Below are 6513 nucleotides of genomic sequence, written 5' to 3' on the forward strand. Positions count from 1 at the left end.
CCATAAGTATATGGTTCTGCATGACCAGAGGGACTAGGAGCCTCTGAAACCTGTTGACTTTTCTTCCGCTGCACTGATGTGTGTTGAGTAACTCTTTCGTGCCTCAGTCTATCGTATCTATCATCCATTATTCATGTAAGTTAAAGTAAAGCAGAAAACTAGTGAGGCAAACAACACCACAAGCAAGAAATTTTTAAAAAAAAAGTACTGAGAAAATTCCATTGGAATCTAGGAAACTAAAACGCTGAAAAATTCTAGAGATGCATCTCTAGAATTTTATACAACTTAGAAGTTGCGTTAATGGCGTCAATGTACCCCATGAAGTCTAAAAAAAACATGTTTTGATCACCCTTTTTAGTCAACCCACGTCTAATGCACTATGTCTAAATTATCTTAAATGATATTTTTACTCATTTCTAACCTTAATCAACGATTTTTACTCATTTACACAGAAACTCAAAAAATATACGAAATTGATGTCTCTAATGTTGTTTCTGATGTTACAGATGTTGATTGAAGTTCCCTTGAGCCTTGTTGATTGAGTTTTGACTTGGTATAGCGAAAAAAAGTTGAGAGAGTTTGAAGTTGAGTTTGAGTAAAATGAGAAATGGGGAAGGAGAAGGGTCTGACGCGATTTAACCTCCAAAATAATCTGGAGATGCATATCCGGAATATTTTAACGTTTTACTGAGCTTTTTGGTCAAAGATATTATTGATTTTTGAACATAATTTAGTAAGTCACTAAATGAAAATTAAATTGAATTTTTCCTTAGCATTTGACTGAATTTATTAAAGGTGAACAATCTGGGATCTTTGAATTTAGTTAAATATTGATATTTTTTCACCAATCAAACAATATGATTTTATAATTCCATTTTATTTTATTTTAAAATAAATTAAAATTTTAAACCAATTTTAAATTAATAAATGAGAAAATAGAATATATATCGTAAATATGGTATAACTATACAATATCAATCAGTGACGTATATTACATCAAATCACATTTAAATTTTAAATTATTTTAATAATATGACAAATTTTTAATTTTTTATTAGATGATAATATAAAATTATTTTACACTGATAATGCATATTACTTAAATTCAAAATGAATTATTTTATTTTTAACTCATTTTTTACAAATTTAAATTTTGACAAGTTACACTAAATAACTCAAATTAATCAATAGATTAAATCTATTAAAAATGAAAATAAATTTTTGGTACTATGAATATTTTTTTGTAAGAGATATTAGATTCAACAAAATTTGATGTATTTGATTTTTTTATTGTATTTGGTTTAATATATGAACGAAATACAATAATTTTTGTTGACTCAATTAACTTTTAAAAAATGATAGGAGAAATTATATTTTGTTAAAATTGAATGAATTTATTATTATTATTTACCAAATTAATGCATTAATTTATCATTAAAAATTAAAATTAAGAAAAATGAAATAATAAACTATTTCTTTTTGACTGAAAGAAACTATTAAGATTTATTTCCATAACTATTCTCATTTGTCTCAATAAATAGTCCCTAGGTGTTTGATGATTTTCATTGAAAACTGAAAACTGAAAACATGGCAATCCGTATCAATCGTATGTATCTTTTCATTGTAATTGTGTGCATCGTTTCCGTTCTGACTCAAGGTATCCTTAAATTTACATGTTATTTTTCAACGTTAATTTAATTTAAATGTTAATGTAAAATAATTGATCGTATAATTGTATCTCAATCAAAGTATATAAACAATAACTCTGGTATTAATTTTTATATATTTGTAGGCACATATAAAGTGATTGGAACAAAAGAAAGATTAAATGACGCTCCTTCGCCACAACACTGTGAGAAACGACCTGATTTGTGTCCAGATCATCCTCAAGAGTGTATTAAGAGTTGTGCACAAAAGGGTATCACTTTCGGTAGCGCTTGTGAAGGAGCCCTATGTTGCTGCGGAATATAACATATATGTCTTTGTACAAATTTATGTACACATACTATCGTATGGCTGCTATCAAATGAAAAAATAAATACATAAATTTCAGTTTATAAAATGCATCGTCCAACCACAAGTTTAAAACTATTTATAGGAGTGTTCATTGATGTGAGTTAACCCATAAATCTATTGATTTAAATTGAACAAATTCATAAATTATTTGAACTTGCTTATTTATGGGTATATCCAACTCGATTCACAATAATCAGTATTAATCATAATTTTTCCAATATAATACATCTATTTAACATCAATACTATTACAACTAGACCATGAATTTAAAAAATTCTAAGATTAAATATTATTTCTAATTTAATTTTGTATAATTTTCACGTTACGTGTCTTATTAAAATAAGGTGTTTTGTGAAATTTTCTACTATTATCAACTGGATGAATTTTATGGACATTACATAATGTGTTTCATACAAGTTAGTGTTACAAATAAGTATAATTTTATCGAATTGTGTTATTATTTTTTATAATTGAAAAAAGTTATTTAAAAAATTATTTTTTATTTGAAACACAACCCACAAATTCAACCTAACCCAACTCATAAATGAACAGGTCAATTTTGTTTGGTTTGATTTTGAAATTTTGGGTTGGACGATGAACTCAACTCATTAAAGTTTGAACGAATTGGATAACGGATTAGACCAAACAAAGTTCAATCCAACCTGTATTCATTGCTATCCAACACTAATGAAGGTTGACTCAGTTGGTAAGGAGTTGTCTCACATACTAAGAGGTTGTGAGTTTAACCTTTACGACCAATGTAAAATATCATTGGTGAGTAATATGTAATCGATCACTGGGATGTGCTTTTGATACTTGAGGTAATACATTGTTTTATGATTGAAATGATCAGAAAAAATTCGATTAATCTTTAAAAATAGTGTTTTTAATTTTGCGCATCTCGATAAATGATGTCCACTAACCAAAAAGAGGAGTTTCTAAGTGTTTCATCGAAATTAGGTGCAAATAAAATTGAATTGTGGTGTACAAGAACCACAAAATCCAGCACACGACATAAAATGCACTAAGGAGGCTAACTGAGGTAAGTCCATTCGATTGACACCTTAAGGAAATTGATTAGAAGAGCTTAATGCACAAATTTTCAAATCAAATTCAAGCTAAAAATGCACTAAGTAGACCTCTTTCTTCCCCGAGTATTGGATATTTGTTGTAGAGCTTATTTTTTGAATGCTCGTCATCTACTTAAAAACCATTTCAACCAATTAAACCAATCTTTTTCCACACTAGTATGACCGCAAACTTTTTCTTAAATGAATGATGTTTTATACATTCTACCATGATTCAAATAAACGCTTATGTCTCTCATGCGCGATCATATAAGAAATGTTTAACTTCTAGAATGCGACATAAACATCTTTCGCTAAAATAAACCAACAAACAATCATTTTCTACAAATAACTACGTAGCTTTGAATTCCTCATCACAGTAGAGGATGTAGAGCGATATTCAACGTCTCGTCAAGCACCCTATTAAAAAAACCATTTTGAACTGCATTTTCTTTCAGCAATGAATAAATAAGAGGAAACACAAACATTTTTAAGCTAACACCTCACGCAAAACTAACTAAATGATTCCCATTGAATACAACGGATGTGAAGGATGCTAATACATTTCCCTCGTATAACCGACTCCTGAACCCGATTCGAATCAAGTTAAAAGTGTGATTCGAGCTATAGGTTTTGAAAAGTTTTTGTTCGCCTCTGTTCAATTTGATTTTAGTTAGGATATGTACATGATTCGGGTCATGCATATAAAATCTCAGTTTTTCATGATTTTCAAAACACTTTAAGGTTTTCCTTTCAACCTAACTTGAACCAACACCACATATAGTTTTCGTTCCACTAACTCAATCAATTGACTAAAAGTATCATGATCAAACTCAAATTCAAATAATTGAATTATGCATGCAAAAAACAAATCAATTCAAAACTTGATTCAATGACGCCACTACCTCCACCGCAACCTATTCAACCGCCATCGCCACCACCACCACCAAATCCGAAGCCGCAACCACAGCCTATTCAACCTCCTCATCTAGTTCAGGTCAATCAAAAGCATGGCCTTCAACATAGGAACAACCCTAGGTCTTCCAATCAATATGACATACTTGCCGAGGGACAAAACAGTGGGTCAAGGTAGAGTCGGCACAATGTCGACGAGCGGACTGGGCCGAGTCAGAGCAATGTTGACGAGCAGACTGAGCCTAAGCCTGCTGACACTGAAGCTAGACGCTTTTGGATGGTGTGCCCTTAATGTCATGCAATGTTTGAGTATCCTAATGTTTATCAGGAGTGTACACTCCGGTGTCAGAATTGTAGAAATGGGTTTCATGCGGTGGTGGTACGGTCACCACCGGAGTTGAGTGAAAATGGTAGTTTGTTATGTAGCTTTGGGTATATCCCTTTAGGGTTTAGTGGAAATTTTAAGGATATTAGTGGGTCATCTTCTGAATGGAACCTTATTTCTACTTTGTTTCCTTTCTCTATGAAAGGCGGTTCTTCCAAGAAAGGTTTTCAAAGAGAGCCTTTTGTTTATTACAATCATGATACGTGTGTGGATTTCGCGGTGCTTTCTGATTGCGAATAAATTTAATGAGGATTTTCTGAAGATTTAATTAGGGATGTGATTTCTTAATCCATTTTTTTTTCTTTAAAGCATTGGATTAGAAGAAGATTTAATCGATTAAATGAGGATATTTCAGCTTCATTGGTTTATTTTGGCCTATGAGAGGGTTTGATCCTTGCCTTGTTTTATGCATCCATTTCTCTTGGTTTTCACCCCTTTTCTAAAAACAATTTATTAGGTTGATAACCTAATCCTGTTTTATTATATGAAGCCCTTTGATTCTATAAGATTAAATCTAAATTTTCTTTTTCCTTTGTAAATTTATCTAGGGTTTCACTCAAACTACTGACTTCATTTAAAAAAAAAAAAATTGGTTTCATATTTGCTAGATTTTAATGATTTCCTTATAAAATCAACTAATTCATTTCCAATCATTTCATTACTATTTTCAAGAAATTTAATATGATCTTTAAATTCTACAATATATCTTTCTAATTTCTCAATTTTCTTACTAACCGTAACACTTGATTTAAACATTTTCATCTAGGAGAGAGTAGTTGTCTCGATTTCATATTCTTCGAAGGTAGCTTTGGAGCACACATGTTCCTCTTCATCTTTCTTTTATCTATTTAAATATGCTTTAGGAGAATCTCCTAATATAACAATTCTCCGAATGATCTTCTCGATGGTGATACTTCCGAAAATCTTTCGGATGTTGATTCCTCATAGGATCTTTCATACACAATGGTATTTCTTTCAAATGATACTTATGGTGTTGGTCTTTCAACATTTTCTTCATATAGCTCTGAAGATGCATATTATTATATTATTATTACTATTATCGAATTCTTATTTTCATCTTTTAATAAATAACTCAACTCTTCAAGTTTCAAGAAGAACTCCTCCTTCATGGATTTTTCACGAAATTCATCACAAGTTTTCTACCTTTGGAATCAAGTAATGAGTTAGACTTCTAATACCAATTCTTAAATCTAAGATTTTTTTTAAATAGAGTTTGTGAAATAGATTTTAAATATTTAAATGTTTGATAACTCTCCTTGAAGGTAACCTTCACTTTCACATGGTGTCTCATTTTCTTGAATTGAAGACATATTTCAATACATTGGATATTATAGGCCAGAGGGTTTTAAAGTAAAAGGTTAGAGAACTAACACATCCATCCACAATTTATATGTCTCCACCACCGGTGAAGTACAATCTAGAGAGGGGACTTAAGAAAAGCAGAAAGGGTGAAAAGAGTGATGTGCATCGTGATCCTTCACATTGGGAGTATGGTAAGGGGTCGCAGGGGAGTCAGGCTATAAAGAGATCATGCATAAAACCAACAGGAAGTCAACCGTCAAATATCTCGGGTCAAAGTCAATCGTCCACTACATCTTCGAGGCATCTTTAAGCCTGATTCCAGTCGTGAAGGCTTGTGATTCAAGTTAAGTATAAAGCTTAATTCGAGTGAAATTGGATAGATCCAAAATGAAAAATGTAAAAATTTGTCTGATTTGAGTCAAGTAGAAAATATGATTCGAATCAAAAGAGGCAGCGGCTGACTAGATCTGTCTGATTCGAATCAAGTGCAACTTATGATTTGAGTCATAGAGCTGCCTGATTCGAATCAAGTTAAAAGTGTGATTCGAGTTATAGGTTTTGAAAAGTTTATATATGCCTCTGTTTAATTTGATTTTAGTCCGGATATGTACATGATTCAGGTCATGCATATAAAATCTCAATTTTTCATGATTTTCAAAACACTTTAAGATTTTCCATTCAACCTAACTTGAACCAACAACACATACGGTTCTTGTTCCACTAACTCAATCAATTGACTAGAAGTATCATGATCAAACTCAAATACAAACAATTGAATTATGCATGCTAAAAATGATTCGATTCAAA

At 31.1% G+C, this 6513-nt stretch overlaps 1 long non-coding RNA gene across 1 annotated transcript; it reads left to right on the forward strand.

Annotated features, from left to right (window-relative positions):
* Positions 1 to 1503: 1503 nt before the first annotated feature.
* LOC127083017 (uncharacterized) lies at positions 1504 to 2062 on the forward strand. Its single transcript, XR_007788283.1, has 2 exons — positions 1504 to 1657; positions 1793 to 2062. It is a non-coding gene; the product is annotated as an uncharacterized LOC127083017 (long non-coding RNA).
* Positions 2063 to 6513: the final 4451 nt, after the last annotated feature.

The sequence above is a fragment of the Lathyrus oleraceus genome, chromosome 5 (assembly GCF_024323335.1).
Source record: "Lathyrus oleraceus cultivar Zhongwan6 chromosome 5, CAAS_Psat_ZW6_1.0, whole genome shotgun sequence".
In the NCBI taxonomy this organism is placed as follows: Eukaryota; Viridiplantae; Streptophyta; class Magnoliopsida; order Fabales; family Fabaceae; genus Lathyrus; species Lathyrus oleraceus.